General features: G+C 35.6%; 1 protein-coding gene across 3 annotated transcripts in view; it reads left to right on the top strand.

Annotated features, from left to right (window-relative positions):
* The window catches only part of LOC136027231 (PDF receptor-like), a 214135-nt gene that overhangs the window by 143308 nt on the left and 53005 nt on the right, over window positions 1–17822 (top strand). The gene's annotated exons all lie outside the window — the stretch shown is intronic.

Raw genomic sequence — 17822 nt, 5'->3', positions numbered from 1 at the left:
AGGATCTGTGGTTGGGCCGATACTCTTTTTAATTTATGTTAATGACCTTGTAAATGTGGTTAAAAATCTAAAACTACCACGTGCTGTTGGCTGTGTGAACCTGAAACTGTCACTAATTGTGACAAGAGTTCGTCCTTCTATGATATACTTATAGCTCTTGCAGATGACAGTACTCTTGGCACAGCCGGTAGAACTGAGTTCAATTTCCCGCCAGTCATGATTGCATTTTTGAAAGAGTTATTCAGTGGTTTGATGTTAATTATCTTGCCTTATGTGTTGGAAAGTCATGTTTTCTTATTTTCTCAAGAGTTTCAATGGATTTTTCTGATTTAAATTAAATACATGTATCGAAGGGTTTTCTTAATAGACCTAAGGATCGTTGCCTTCAATTCCTAGGCACCTTGCTTGATGAAAATCTCTCCTTCAAGCCTCATATTAACCTCATTAAAATGAAAGTCTTCAGAAGCCTTGGAATCCTTAAAAAGTTAAGACAGATTTTTCCAGGGTCAACACTTAGACTCCTTTTCTAAAGCATAGTTCAGCCACATGTGTCATACTATTCTATTATTTGGATGCAAGATTGTCCCTCGTTATTGAAACCACTTCCAAAATTATATGATAAAGCAAGGATTCTTATGCGGAATACTAACTAATCCCTACTTAAACCCTTGCTTGACTTGAGATCTTTCTGTTTTCTGTATTTTGTTTCTTTTAATTTTTTGAGGTTACATGGCCAGCTTCCTGCTGCCCTATGTAATAATATATTTTTTAATTCCAAACAGTCGACTCATTTTTTTCGAACTTCCAATAATTTACAAATACCTTACACACCTTCAATACGGTCTGACTTTAACACTCTGAAAGCTTGTAACATGATTTGGAACGCTTTCTCCAAGTCTCTGCCGGGCTGCCGCTCGTTTGGTATTTTCAAAAAGTATATTAGAGGCATTCTTGCAAATATCAAATTTTCTATTCCCGGTTCTCCGATTAGTTGATGTCTCTAGATTGGTTCTATTTGTTATTTATGTGGTGTGAAATCATATATTACTCTCTTGGCTAGCTTAAATTTTCTTTTTTTTTTTGGGGGGGGGGGAGGATGGTTTGTTTTGGTTGGCAATAAAAATCCATTATTTAAGAAATGTTTGATGAACGTATTTGTTTTTGTTTTTTAGTTTTGATTCTCCCCTGTTTTTTTCCTGACCATAGAGCCTTAGCCTTACGGGGGAGAATATGTTGAAGTATTTGTAATTTTCTTGAGTAATTTACCGTTGATTTTGGTATTCTGCGATATATTCCTTGTTTGTCTTTTTTGAATAAATTCAAATTATTTTATGTGCTTTTCATTATTAATAATTCTTATAAACGAATCTTCAATGTTTGAAGGCCAAGTTTAATTCAATGTTTGGTGTGTCTTTACAGGCCACTGAGCCTTTAGAAGTGTATCATTGTATTGTGTGTGTATTTAACTATGAATAAATTTTATCTGATCTTAAAAAAAAAAAAATAACACAAAACGAAATTTGAAGGAAGAGCAACCTTCAAAAATTAACTGAACTTCGCTTGGTGCAGGTTATGCTTTAGCATAAATAGTAGTGGTTAGAAGGAGTGGTAGCTGCTTCTAGTATTACTTATAACAGAATATTTCAGAACCAAACATATTAAGATAAACATAGTTGTGGATTTTCCTACTCCACCCCTCCAAGTCAGATTTTCACTCAGTAATCTCACTGTTGAAGTTTTTGCTTGAAGGTAAAGTTTTATCATTACTCTCTGCTTTCGTGAGAAAAATTTTGTTTTTTTGTCTTGTTTGATAGTATGTTTACAAAGGCAAGTTTTTTTGTTATGTAAAACAAATCATATGAAAATATACACGTATGTGTTAGTAATTAAGATTTAGCCAGATTTCTTTTCGGGGGCTGATAAATTCATCTGGATATAAGTTGTTATTAGCAACTCTTTGATCATATCGCAATTTGTTTCATAATATTGGTTCTGATACAAGTGAAGGTTGTCTTTTTTTTATTGAAGGGGGTGGGGGGGGGGGAATACTAAAAAGATTGACGCAAAATGTGCAGAAACTATAAGGACGTGTAAGGAAAATCATAGAAATCTTAATATTTTCGGAGTGATTTTAGTTCTGTACGCCCCTTCTCAAGCACTCGCCTACAAGTTGGCACACATGAAATTAGCTCTAAGGGTATATTGCCACCTATTGTTTAATCCCTTCCCTACAAATAATTAGCTAGTAACAAATATATTTCTCCTTGGAAGTACTAGGAGATATATTCCTTTTGGTAAACTCTGTCTTAGTGAGAGAAATCTCTGCTTACTTCTTCAGAAGAAATTGCTTAATCCTGTGTATCCTTGTGCTCGTTTGCCTGATTATATGATTTTCTAATGAACCACGAAGAAGGCAAGTGCATCTTTATGGCTTTCTGCCCAATTTGAGCAATGAGTCAAAGGAAGTATAGTTAATTAACGTAGCCATGACCGAGGTTTGAAACCTTCTATCAAAAGTGCAATTTGTGTTCCCCACAAATGAAAAGCTGCTAAGAAAAGGGAATGATTGATGGCGGTGCTGGGGATAACTAAACAGGAAAGCAAAGACATCTTAGCTTCCCCTTCAGGTGAAATTATAAATTTTAAGTTATTTTCAATAACCGTCTCTTATGTAAATAACTAGGGAATTTCGGAGAAACTCACAGTAAAGTAAAAAACTCAGACATACCTGCTTTAGAAACACAAGTAGGGTAAAAAAGAAGAATAAATTGAATTCCTAAATATCTAGAATTTGCTCATACTATGATTATAAATAAAAATTTGTAAACTTTTTTTTAGACAAACTAACTTTTCTTTGAAAAACGTTTGGATTAGTATTTTAGTTTTATATATACATATATATATATATATATACTAGCTGGTACCAGGTTGCGAAGCATGGCACCAGCTAGTATAGAAGCGGAACGCGGCAGGTATTTTAGTATTTTTAGTATTTTAGATTAGTATTTTAGTTTTATATATACATATATATATATATATATATATATATATATATATATATATATATATATATATATATATATATATATATATATACTAGCTGTTGGGGTGGCGCTTCGCGCCACCCCAACACCTAGTTGGTGGGGGCGCTTCGCGCCCCCCCCCAAGCCCCCCCGCGCGCGTAAGTCGTTACGCGCCATAATAGTTACGTGCCATTGTAGTTGTGTCCCTATGTCCCACCTGTGAATATAGATAGATATATATATATGGTTTTAACTACGTAAAACTTGCGAATATACAACATTCTTTGCTGTCCCATTGTCTTTGCATATAAATAGATTGTCAGGTTTACCGACTCTTGAACATGCAACATATAATGGTCCATGGGAAAACAATCTGTATTCAGATCTATACCTCATGATTCTAATGATTGCCCTTGAGCTTTGTTGATGGTTATTGCTAATCGACCATTCCCTGTCCCGGTGTCCCGGTCGTCATTTACATCCCCCTGTTTCCCCCGGTGTCCCCGTTGTAGTTGTGTCCCGGTCGTCATTTATATTCCCTGTGTCCCGGTCGTCATTTGTATCCCGGTGTCCCGGTCTGTATATACATTCGTTTTTTAGTTTTGTTTTTCTCCTTTATTTTTTTCCTTTTTTTTTTCTTTTTTAGCTTATTTAGATTTTTAGATTTTTTAGTTTTTTTATTAGTTTTTCTTTTTTTTTTCTTTTTAGTTTTTTTTTCCCGGTCGTCATTTATATCCCCCTGTTTCCCCCGGTGTCCCCGTTGTAGTTGTGTCCCTGTGTCCCGGTCGTCATTTATATTCCCTGTGTCCCGGTCGTCATTTGTATCCCGGTGTACCGGTCTGTATATACATTCGTTTTTTAGTTTTGTTTTTCTCCTTTATTTTTTTCCCTTTTTTTTCTTTTTTAGTTTATTTAGATTTTTAGATTTTTTAGTTTTTTTATTAGTTTTTATTTTTTTTTTCTTTTTAGTTTTTTTGTAGTTTTTACCTTCTTTTTAGTTTTGTTAATTTTTTTTTTTTACTTATGTCCTGGTAGTCATTTATACTCCCTGTGTCCCGGTGCTTTGTTGATTGCTAATCGAACATTCCTTTTGTCCTGGTCGCTTTCTCTTGGAGTGTCGTCATTTATTTTTTTCTTTTTTAGTTCTTTTAGTTTTTACCTTTTTTAGTTTTTTAGTTTTTTCCTTTTTTTCTTTTTAGTTTTTTATTGGTTTTTACCTTTATGTTAGCTTATTTTTCAGTTTTTATATATATAGATAGTATTTTTTTTTTACTTATGTCCTGGTCGTTATTTATACTCCCTGTGTCCCGGTGCTTTGTTGATTGCTAATCGAACATTCCTTTTGTCCTGGTCGCTTTCTCTTTGAGTGTCGTCATTTATTAGTTTTTTCCTTTTTTTCTTTTTAGTTTTTTATTGGTTTTTACCTTTATTTTAGCTTATTTTTCAGTTTTTTCCTTTTTTTTAGTTTTTTTTATTTTTTATTTTTTTTAGTTTTTTACCTTTTTTTAGTTTTTTTAGTTTTTTTAGTTTTTTAGCTTTTTTACTTTTTTTATTAGTTTTTAGTTTTTTTTGTAGTTTTTGCCTTTTTTTAGTTTTTTCAGTTTTTTTTTTAGTTTTTTATTGGTTTTTACCTTTATAGTTTTTTTAGTTTTTTAGCTTTTTTATTTTTTTTATTAGTTTTTAGGTTTTTTTGTAGTTTTTGCCTTTTTTTAGTTTTTTCAGTTTTGACGTCACCTGATCCAGTTTTTTCAGGTGACGTCACCTGATCCATCCATCCATCCATCCACAGACAGACAACTTATTTTTATATAGATAGATATATACTGGCAAGCGGCACACGACAGGCTTATATATACATTATATATATATATATATATATATATATATATATATATATATATATATATATATATATATATATATATATATAAAATGTATATATATATATACTAGCTGTTGGGTTGGCGCTTCACGCCACAACAAGCCCGCCCCCCCCGCGCGCGTAAGTCGTTACGCGCCATTGTAGTTGTGTCCCTGTGTCCCACCTGTGAATATATATATATATATATATATATATATATATATATATATATATATATATATATATATATATATATATATATATATATATATATATATATATGTTTTTAACTACGTAAAACTTGCGAATATGCAACATTCTTCGCTGTCCTATTGTCTGTGCATATAAATAGATTGTCAGGTTTACCGACTCTTGCACATGCAACATATAATTGTCCATGGGAAAACAATCCGTATTCAGATCTATACCTCATGATTCTAATGATTGCCCTTGAGCGTTGTTGATGGTGATTGTTAATCGACCATTCCATGTGTCGCCGTCGTCATTTATATATCCCCCTGTGCCCCCCGGCGTCCCTGTTGTAGTTGTGTCCCTGTGTCCCGGTCGTCATTTATATTCCCTGTGTCCCGGTCGTCATTTGTGTCCCGGTGTCCCAGTCTGTAATTTCTCTTTGAGTGTCCCGGTCGTCATTTATATTCCTTTTTGTCCCGGTGTCCCGGTCGTCATTTGTGTCCCGGTGTCCCGGTCTGTATATACATTCGTTTTTGAATTGGTATATGATGAAATAAATTTTTGTGTTTTCCCCTTTTTTTTAGTTTTTTTTGTTTTTACTTTTTTTTCTTTTTTTCTTTTTAGTTTTTTTTTTTAGTTTTTACCTTTTTAGTTTTGTTTTGTATTTCTCCTTTATTTTTCAGTTTTTTTCCTTTTTTTCTTTTTTTTTCTTTTTTAATTTTTCAGTTTTTTAGCTTTTTTAGTTTTTTTTATTAGTTTTTAGTTGTTTTTTTCTTTTTAGTTTTTTGTAGTTTTTACCTTTTTTTATTTTTTTTTATTTTTTTTTACTTATGTCCTGGTCGTCATTTATATTCCCTGTGTCCCGGTCGTCATTTGTGTCCCGGTGCTTTGTTGATGGTGATTGCTAATGGAACATTCCTTGTGTCCCGGTCGCTTTCTCTTTGAGTGTCCCGGTCGTCATTTATATTCCCGATGTCCCGGTCTGTAATTTCGTCAGTCGACACACAAACATGACGTCACCTGATCCACAGACAGACAGACAACTTATTTTTATATATATAGATACTAGCTGTTGGCCACCCCAACACCTAGTTGGTGGGGTGCTTCGCGCCCCCCAAGCCCCCCCGCGCGCGTAAGTTGTTACGTGCCATATTAGTTACGCGCCATTGTAGTTGTGTCCCTGTGTCCCACCTGTGAATAGATATATATATATATATATATATATATATATATATATATATATATATATATATATATATATATATATATATATAAAAATAAGTTGTCTGTCTGTCTGTCTGTGGATCAGGTGACGTCATGTTTCTGTGTTGACTGACGTCATGAAATTAGTTGTCGCCATTTTTGCTATGACGGTGACGTCATTAATAGTATTTAAGACATGCGTTCACGGAAAAGTGTTTAATTGTAAAATGAGGGGACGCCGGGGGCACAGGCGGGATATATAAATGACGACCGGGACCCAGGGATTGTTCGAATAGAAATTACAGACCGGGACACCGGGATACAAATGACGACCGGGACACAGGGAATATAAATGACGACCGGGACACTCAAAGAGAAATTACAAACTGGGACACCGGGACACAAATGACGACCGGGACACAGGGAATGTAAATGACGACCGGGACACAGGGACACATCATTAGAATAATGAGGTATAGATCTGAATACGGATTGTTTTTCCCATGGACAATTATATGTTGCATGTTCAAGAGTCAGTAAACCTGACAATCTATTTATATGCACAGACAATGGGACAGCGAAGAATGTTGTATATTAGCATGTTTTACGTAGTTAAAAACATATGCTTATATCTATCTCTATTCACAGGTGGGACACAGGGACACAACTACAATGGCGCGTAACTAATATGGCGTGTAACGACTTACGCGCGCGGGGGGGCTTGGGGGGGCGCGAAGCGCCCCACCAACTAGGTGTTGGGGTGGCGCTTGGCGCCACCCCAACAGTTAGTATATATATATATATATATATATATATATATATATATATATATATATATATATATATATATATATATATATATATATATATATATATATATATATATATATATATATATATATGTTGCATATAAATAGATTGTCAGGTTTACTGACTCTTGAACATGCATCATATAATTGTCCATGGGACAAACAATCCGTATTCAGATCTATACCTCATTATTCTAAAGATGGGTCCCTGTGTCCCGGTCGTCATTTATATTCCCTGTTTCCCGGTCGTCATTTTTGTCCCGGTGTCCCAGTTTGTAATTTCTCTTTGAGTGTCCCGGTCGTCATTTATATTCCCTGTGTTCCGGTGTCCTGGTCGTCATTTGTGTCCCGGTGTCCCGGTCTGTAATTTCTATTCGAACAATCCCTGTGTCCCGGTCGTCATTTATATATCCCGCCTGTGCCCCCGGCGTCCCCGTTGTAGTTTTGTCCCTGTGTCCCGGTCGTCATTTATATTCCCTGTGTCCCGGTCGTGATTTGTGTCCGGGTGTCCCAGTCGGTAATTTCTCTTTGAGGTTCCCGGTCGTCATTTATATTCCCTGTGTCCTGGTCGTCATTTGTGTCGTCATCCCGTCATCCCGGTCGTCATCTCGGTATGTAATTTCATCAGTTGACAAACATGACGTCAGTCAACAAACAACTTCATGACGCATACAGCTCAATCCTTATAATGACGTCAGTCGATAAACATGACGTCAGTCGACACACAAACATGACGTCACTCGACACACACACACACAGACAACTTCTATATATATATATATATATATATATATATATATATATATATATATATATATATATATATATATATACTAGCTGTTGGGGTGGCGCTTCGCGCCACCCCAACACCTAGTATTCCCTATGTCCCGGTGTCCCGGTCGTCATTTGTGTCCCGATGTCCCGGTCTGTAATTTCGTCAGTCGACACACAAAAATGACGTCACCTGATCCACAGACAGACAGACAACTTATTTTTATATATATAGATACTAGCTGTTGGCCACTCCAACACCTAGTTGGTGGGGTGCTTCGCGCCCCCCAACCCCCCCCCCCCGCGCGCGTAAGTCGTTACGTGCCATATTAGTTACGCGCCATTGTAGTTGTGTCCCTATGCCCCACCTGTGAATATATATATATATATATATATATATATATATATATATATATATATATATATATATATATATATATATATATATATATATGTTTTTAACTACGTAAAACTTGCGAATATACAACATTCTTTGCTGTCCCATTGTCTGTGCATATAAATAGAATGTCAGGTTTAACGACTCTTGAACATGCAACATATAATGGTCCATGGGAAAACAATCCGTATTCAAATCTATACCTCATGATTCTAATGATTGCCCTTGAGCTTTGTTGATGGCGATTGCTAATCGACGATTCCCTGTGAAGAGTGTTTTTTCTTTTTAGTATTTTTTAGTTTTTTACATTTTTTCTTTTTTCAGTTTTCTTTTTCTTCTTTATTTTTCAGCTTCACTATGAAATACATATCGCCGAACCTTTGTTTTTTTAACTAAAATCTGGTAGGCATTGATGACCTTATCCACGTCAAAATCCAAAACCCAATCTTCATCGCTATCATTTTCAGTTTTGATACGTTTTGACTCTCGCTGTCCAGGTGGATCTTCATCTAACTGCGCGGTTTTGCGTTCTTTAGCCTCAAGCCTGTTTCCTTGCTGTTCTTTTGATTCCTCGGCACGCTTTCTTTTCTGACTTTCTCTATCAGCAGCAAGTTTTTTGGCATAGACTCTTTGAGCATCTTCATCGGCTTTTGCCATTGTAAGTTCATCAGTCATTTTAAACTTAAACATTAATAGATTTCTACGTGAACATATATGTCTTAAATATCTTTAATGACGTCATCGTCATAGCAAAAATGACGACAACTAGCTTCATGACGTCAGTCGACACAGAAACATGACGTCACCTGACAGACAGACACACAGACAGACAACTTATTTTTATATATATAGATATACTAGCTGGTACCAGGTTGCGAAGCATGGCACCAGCTAGTATAGAAGCGGAACGCGGCAGGCTTCTATAAGCAGACATAAGCAACTTCTAGTAATCGATTTTCCCCTCTGCGTGTTACTTATAGCAGCCTTATGGGAACACGTAATTCATTAATCATTCTAGTATGCGCAAACAGAAGATTCTCATTGCGTGCAATAGGTTTTTATGCAGAGTGTATTAGCCGAATCAACATATTAGATAGGCTTTTATAGTCCAACTGGAAGGTGATCCGTTCCATTGAGGGGGAATCCCTTTCGAATCCTAATTTTGGACAAAAATCTCTAGGTAATAAAGGTTGTCTGAGAAAAAACACATTGAAAGAAAATGAAATCTCATAAAGTATTATGTAAGAACCCACGGGTAAATCTTCAGCGCGTAACACCCCACGTGTGTGTCCTCCTTAGTTACAAGCTAGAATTCCCCAAGGGACCTACATAAACAAGTCACGTTTGAGTGCGCCATTTTTAACATAAGTAAACATTCCCCTATTACATAGGAACTAAAGAAATCATGAACAAAACACCTTGGAGAAAAAACATCTTAGAAAAGGTTTTGGGATACCTTGAAACGTCTTGAAAAAAGGTCTTGAAGAACAATGTCATAGAAAAAGTCTTGGGATGTCTTGAAACGACTTGAACAGTCTTGAAGAGACATGTCTGAAAAAACCCTTTGGGATGTCTTGAAACGTTTTGAAGAGAAATGTCTTAAAAAGTGTCACGAGATCTTTTAAAACATCTTAGAAAAAGCTTCTTGAAATGTCTTAGAAAAAACTTCCCTGCTTGACTAGTGGAGACTAACACATCCTATTACGTAAGAGCTAAAGCCCTGATTTTAACAACCAAAAGTAATCAAACCTCATGACATAACTACCAATGTAAACTCTCTCTACTACGTAAAATGCATTCGCATCTCTTAGAAAACACTCCCTGTGACGTAACAGTCACCTGCTTGTTGTCGTGGATTCCAGGGATAAGTCTGTCGAGGAATCCAGGGATAGGCCTGTCGAGAAATCCAGGGGTAGGGCTAATGTGGAATCCAGAGATAGGATTGTCGTGGTACCCAGGGATAGGGCAATCTTGAAAACTATCTGGGGGATGCTACTTATTAGTCCCAAATTCATAGTCAGAAGCCTCAGATATTTTTAATTCAAATATTGATTAAACTCCAATATCAGTATTGCAATATTTACTTATTATTTTTTGAATTTGGCCTTATACGCTATAAAAATGCCTCAGACTTTAAATCGAAAGCCTCAGAAGTATACTAATTGAGATAGCCAATCATACTTCATGGTTTTCATTAATTACTATTTCTATTAAGACCATTTTCTAAATAACTCCTAGGTTTTCATAAGTTGAGAAATATGAAATGAATCAATTGGTATGAACTTATGTATTGGGGCTGGGAATTGGAGCCACACATTTTCAATCCCACAGATTAAAAATCCTTACATTATCCTATTTCAAAACGTACAAAATTTCCAATTATCTACTAAAAGTCTCTACAAAGCCTCTTTTTAAATGGCCTTTTTGTGTTATTTGGAACCCTTGCATGCTTTTGTTTTAACTCTAGAAACTTCTGAATATCGATGTAAATGTCTTACATCATTTATTTTCTTGAAAAATGTCAACTGATTCATATAACTGTATATAAGTTTAATGTATCTAAACTGTATCTACACTTTATCTCAATGTATATCAGTTATTCATATCGACATGGCATCAATTTACTTCCTTAATACTTTTTTTTACCAAGGAAATTGTGAAAGATACGTCTTTCAGGATCATTTGCCAAACACTTGTCTCTAGGATACTATCCAATATCAACAAACTTTTTTTTCCAAGTGTCGACAAAATTATTGCATTGAATGTCTTAGATACATCTAAGAAACTCGTATCGACGACTCAGTTAACACATTTTATTGAAGAAGGTAAACTTAAAAGTATTCTCTCTCTTCACTTTTCTCTTTTTTAGAGAAATAGGATTTTAAGTCTATTAATACTACAATTCTAACATTTTCTGTCCATTTCTGTCCTGACTCATTGTTTTTTTGTTTTTTTTTTACATTCCTTTGTCCCTAAGTTATTGGATCTAACTAGGAATACGTTTTCCATACTAACAAGTGTTCTCCACAGTTATGAATATAAACATGATCAATAGAAAGAAAAGAAAGTAGAAAAATCCCGACTGAGTCAAGCTGAAAACTATGCACCACCTTATGAAAAACGATGAAAAATAACCTCATTTAATATGTTCTTCGATTCCTGAACAAAAACAGTTGCATAATTAGAGGATTATTTCTGTCGTATTACGTCCATAAAAGGAATGCCATACTCCAACGAGGGAAAGAAAAAAGTGTCTATGTTAAAGCTCAGTCACGTAGGCTGTAATGCTCTTAAAGCTCGGGATGCTCTTTGAATTATTCTTTTTGTGATTTACCTGTATACTTATATATAGTTCTTCCTGTTCTAGATCCTTCAGAAGCTTAGAACGGTGCTTCTCCATGACAACCTGTACGGAGTTTGAGAACAGCAGCTTACCATAGATACCACAAAAAGTATTATATGGGAGAGAACCCTGTTCTCCTAGAATGAAAGAGAAATCACCTAAAGCATAAGCTTTAAGACAAATTGAGATAACGAGAATAACCAGTGAACTACTGTCCCTCAAATTATGAACCCTGGCAAGGAAGGAGGGGAAATAAACATTGTATGGTTTTATATGTGGCATAAAACATTACATTTTCACTCCTACTGGCACAGAGGTGGCAAAGATGAGGCCTCGTCATGGGCCTCGTCAAGAAATTTCCTGGGGGGATGGGGGGCTGTAAGCACTACCTGGAGCTTTATTTTCAACAATATAAAATAGGAGTATTTCTCTAATTTCATTTATATGCAATGTTTTAAAGTATTTACATATTTGTAAACGATCATAGGCAACGCTACAACGCTACCGTTTAAAGAGCCATGAGGTTACAATATTTTATTATTATGTATTTCTTCTTCAACCAGAAGTAATGTTTATGGGGTGTGGTGGTCGCATTAACTTTGAAGGGGGGCTAACTCCATTGGAACTCGAAAGTTTTAGTTTGACCAGATGACAACCAGTGCCCCCCTACCCCTTTTCCACAAATGCATCGGATCGAAGTTTTGAAATTAACCATTTTGTTCAAATAATTCCAAAGACCAAACTTCAATGTCTCCGGGTTGACTGCCCCCTCCCTCTAGCTCCTGAGGAAAGGTGAGTAATGCTAGTTGCACATTGTAACATAAAGTATTTTATTGCATTTGATTTTATCGGATATCTCTTTTAAAGAGTGAAAAGTGATCGGAGGACAACCCCCCCCACAACCTATTTTCCTAGGATAGATCAGGTAAAATTTTGAGATGCTACTTCGCTCAAATAGTCCAAATGGAAACCTTCCTCAGCCCCTGGGGCAAGGGGCGTAAATTATGCAAGTTACCCATTATTTTCACATAAAAGTTTTTGTGGAAGGGGTGATCGCATAAACTTTGGAGGGATCCCATTCGATTGGAAATCAAAAGTTCAAGTGTCCTTTGTTAGAACCCATTCTTATTAAAGGGCAGCCAGAACCCCCACGCTCCCTTTCCCCAAATGCATTCCCCTGGGTATATATATATATATATCTATATATATAAAAATAAGTTGTCCGTGTGTCTGTCGAGTGACGTCATGTTTGTGTATCGACTGACGTCATGTTTGTCGACTGACGAAATTACAGACCGGGACATCGGGGCACAAATGATGACCGGGACACCGGGACATAGGGAATATAAATGACGACCGGAACACTCAAAGAGAAAGCGACCGGGACACAAGGAATGTTCGATTGGCAATAACCATCAACAAAGCACCGGGACACAAATGACGACCGGGACACAGGGAATATAAATGACGACCGGGACAGTCAAAGAGAAATTACAGACCGAGACACCGGGACACAAATGACGACCGGGACAAAAATGACGACCGGGACACCGGAACACAGGGAATATAAATGACGACCGCGACACTCAAAGAGAAATTACAGACTGGGACACCGGGACATAAATGACGACCGGGACACAGGGAATATAAATGACGACCGGGACACAGGGACACAACTACAACGGGGACGCCGGGGGGCACAGGGGGATATATAAATGACGACGGGGACATAGGGAATGTTCGATTAGCAATCACCATCAACAAAGCTCAAGGGCAATCATTAGAATAATGAGGTATGTATATTTGCAAGTTTTACGTAGTTAAAAACATATATATATATATATATATATATATATATATATATATATATATATATATATATATATATATATATATATATATATATATATATATATATATATATATATATATATATATATATATATATATATATATATATATATATATATATATATATATATATATATATATATATATATATATATATATATATATATATATATATATATATATATATATATATATATATATATATATATATATATATATAGATTCACAGGTGGGAGCACAGGGACACAACTACAATGGTGCGTAACTAATATGGCGCGTAACGACTTACGCGCGCGGGATGGCTTGGGTGGCGCGAAGCGCCCCCACCAACCAGGTGTTGGGGTGGCGCGAAGCGCCACCCCAACACCCCAACAGCTAATTTATATATATATATATATATATATATATATATATATATATATATATATATATATATATATATATATATATATATATATATATATATATATATATATATATACATATATATATATATATATATATATATATATATATATATATATATATATATACATCTTTTTTTAGGGAAGGATTAATCGTATAAAAATTTGGAGAAGACTCATTTGATTGGAAATTGAAAGTTCTAGTTCTCTTTTTAAAGTCAAAAGCAATCGGAGGGCAGCAGTCCCCCCTTGTATCCTTTTCCCCCAAATGGAGCCAATAAAAAATTGATATAGGCCTTTTATTAATATAGTCATACGCCAAAATAACTATATCTCCAGGGTTGAAAAACCCCCCAGTGACCGGAGGAAGGGCTGTAAGTTCTGCTAGTTGCCTTATTGTTAACGTATAAGGTTTTTATGAAAGGGGTGGTCGCATAATCTTTGGAGAGAGCTCCTTACCTTAGGCCCTAGTTCCTTCAGTGCCTCCGGAGGCGCACAGGGCGTCGGTGAGTTGAAATCGAAAGTTCCAGTGTCCTTTTTAAAATTCAGAAGTGATTAGAAGTATAACCAGCATCTCCCCCCACATTTACACTCTTCTTTCCCAAATACATCTGATCAAAAATTGTAGATAGCTATTTGGTCTAAAATAATCCAAACTCAAATAACTATAATTTAGGGGTCGACAAACCCCCGACAGCCCTGAAAAGAGCTATAAATTATGCAAGCTCCACATTTTTAACACATTAGTGTTTTTTCTACTAAGAAAACAGTACATGTTTGATTCTGTATCTTCAAAAATGGAAATCCAAAGTTCTACTGCCCTTTTCAAGGGTCAAACATGATTGGAAGGCAAGTAGCCCACGCCCTGTTTCCCCAAATGCATCTTATCAAAATTTTGATATAGCCGAATGGTCGAATACTAGGCTTCTAAGGTTGACATCCCCCCCCACAATTTGAGGGCAAGAGATATGAGTTTAGAAATTTACCTATTATTAACTTATAAGGTTATTATGGAAGGGATCGTCATATAGAGTCTGGAGGAGACTCATTCGATTTGAACTCCAAAGTTCTAGTTTCTTTTTTAAGAGCAAAAAGTGATCAGAAGGCAACCAACCAACCCCCCTTTTTCTCCAAATGGATCCGATCAACTTCTCCCCGACATGCATTGACACTTTAACTTAATGCCCTCTGTTGTTCTTTAGATATTGCTGATATTTCCTTGTTTAGAACCAGCAAGCATAGTACGTTTTGATTATGTTCAGGGTCCCTCTCAACGTTTCCTTAAAGTGTCACCTTAGTACCCAAAGCCTTTTTGGAAACCCAAGATCAAATATGCCCTCTTTTCTAATAAAAATTCACATATGTTAACAATGGGCAACTTGTATAATTTGTAACCCTTTCCTCAGAGAGTAAGGGGAAGTCTTGACCCTAGATACATAGTTATTTGACCTTTGCGCTATTCTTAATAAAATTTTTATCTCAAAATATCAATCTGATACATTTGGGAAAAAGCGCTTGGGAGACTGGTTGTCCTCTGGCCACTTTTGACTTAAAAAAGGGCACTAAAACTTTCAACTACCAACTGAATGAGCCTTCTCCAAAGTTTTTACGTCACCCCTTTCATAGAACAGCTTATATGCTAGCAATGGGAAACTCAAATAATTTAGAGTCTTTGCCCCAAGGGCTTTGGGGAATTTCCCCTTCTCTAACTATCCCTTTCTCTTCATATAAACATATTTCTTTCATTTCAATTCTTCGGTTTTCTGTATATTTCAGTCACACTCCTTAGCTTGATTAAATAAAAAAAAAGTTTTTTAAACTGAAATTAAGGAACAACATTAAAACTTAAAACAAACAGAAATTATTACGTATATGAAGGAGGCTACCCTCTCCTCGACACCTTGTTCTTTACACTAAAAATTTTTAGTACTTATAGCTTCTTATGTTCTAATTAAACAACCCTTGTGTTTAAGCAGTCATTCTTAAGGAATTTGGACAAAACTCAAATTTTTAGCATGAAGAGTGTGGTGTTGAGGAAGAGGGCAACCCCCTGCATATATGCATAAATTTCAGTTTGTTTTAAGTTTTAACATTGCTCCTTACTTTCAGTTGAAAAAACTTGTTTTTTTATTTATATTCTGGTAATGTTTTTTACCAGGAAATCTGGCCCCACCTCCACGGGTTAAATCCCTCTCCTATGGAAATATCCTCTAGACAACTCAATTCCGGTGAAAATTTACCCTGGACAATTATCCTTAACAACATTACTCGTCAAATTGAGACGGAAAAGAGAAATCAAATACATATTAAAGAATTTTGTATAGGAATTCTGACAAATCCCCCAGTGTATAATTTCCCCTGACAAGGTAACCCCCTGGAAACTTTACTCCTCATGGAAAATTTCTCCGTGGAAAAAACACCCAGCACATAAGTCGCCCCCCCTGCCCGAAAACGTATTCATACTTTCCAATAGCTAATACTATGCGTACACAATGGACAAATCTTGTAACTTAAAGACTTCTCCAATGGGGCTATGGGTGGGGGCTATGCTATATCCAAAGGTATAGTTACTGGGCCTTTGAACTATGATGAGCAAAATGGCCATCTTAAAATTTTGATCTAGGGATTTTGGAAAAAAGGGGCGGGGGAGGGGGCCTAGCTGCCCTCCAATCTTTTTGGTTACTGAGAAAGGGCACAAGAATTTCTAATTTCCGTTTGGATGAGCCTTCTCATGATCTTCTAGGACTACTTTGACGATACGATCAACCCTGGGAAAAAAACCTAATCAACACGCATCCGTGATCTTTCTTTTGGTAAAAAAATACAAAATTTAAATTTTTTTTGCAGATAGGAGCTTGAAGCCTCTACTATAGGGTTTTATGATACGCTGAACCTAATTGTATAATTTTTATTGAGGTTTTATGGCTTTTAGGGGGTGTTTCCTCCTTTTTTCAAAAATAAGGCAAATATTATCAGACTCGTAGCCTTGAATAAGTATTAAATAAAAAAAAAAACAATTTTTTTAGCTGAAAGTAAGGAGCGATATTAAAACTTAAAACGAACAGAAATTACTCCGTATATGAAATGAGTTGTCCCCTCCGCAATCCCTCGCTCTTTACGCTAAAGCTTTAAATTGTTTTAAAAAGTAGAATTATGGCAGAGTCAAACTTTAGCGTAAAGAGCGAGGGATTGCGGAGGGGACAACTCATTTCATATACGGAGTAATTTCTGTTCGTTTTAAGTTTTAATGTCGCTCCTTACTTTCAGCTAAAAAAAATGTTTTTTTTTTTATTTAATTTCTGAATGTTTTTGAATTAATGCATGTTTGGTTTTGGCTCTCCGCACATAAATTATTAAAATGAAATTTGTATATTAATTCTTTTTTTGGCTAAATGGCTTTCTCTTAGTTTTGATCAGACGATTTTGAGAAATAAGGGGTGGAGAAGGAGGCCTAGTTGCCCTCCAATTTTTCGGTTACTTAAAAAGGCAACTAGAACTTTTAATTTTTAACGAACGTTTTTATTAGTAAAAATATACGTAACTTAAGAATTAACTTACGTAACAAACTTTCATAACCTTATGTTTTTATTATGTATACGAGGGGGTTTGTACCCTCGTTAATACCACGCTCTTTACACTAAATCGTAAGTTTTGTCCCAATTCTTTAAGAATGACCCCTGAATCAGAAAGGCCGTAGAATAAATAGTTGAAATTACTAAAAATACTTTAGCATAAAGAGCAAGGTATTTATCTCCTCCTAAATACCTCGCTCTTTATGCTAAAGTATTTTTAGAACCCCTCATATGCGTAATAATCTCTGTTCGTTTTAAGTTTCAATGCTACTTCTTCCTTTCATTTGAAAAAACGTTTTCATGTTTATTTTTCATTGTTTTCTTATAGTAATGCTAGAGAATCCTGCGCCCTTGTCATTGAATTTTTCTTCCCCCATGACAGATTCCTCCAAAGAA

Source organism: Artemia franciscana, chromosome 5 (assembly GCF_032884065.1).
Source record: "Artemia franciscana chromosome 5, ASM3288406v1, whole genome shotgun sequence".
Lineage (NCBI taxonomy): Eukaryota > Metazoa > Arthropoda > Branchiopoda > Anostraca > Artemiidae > Artemia > Artemia franciscana.
This window is presented reverse-complemented; position numbering and strand designations above follow the sequence as displayed.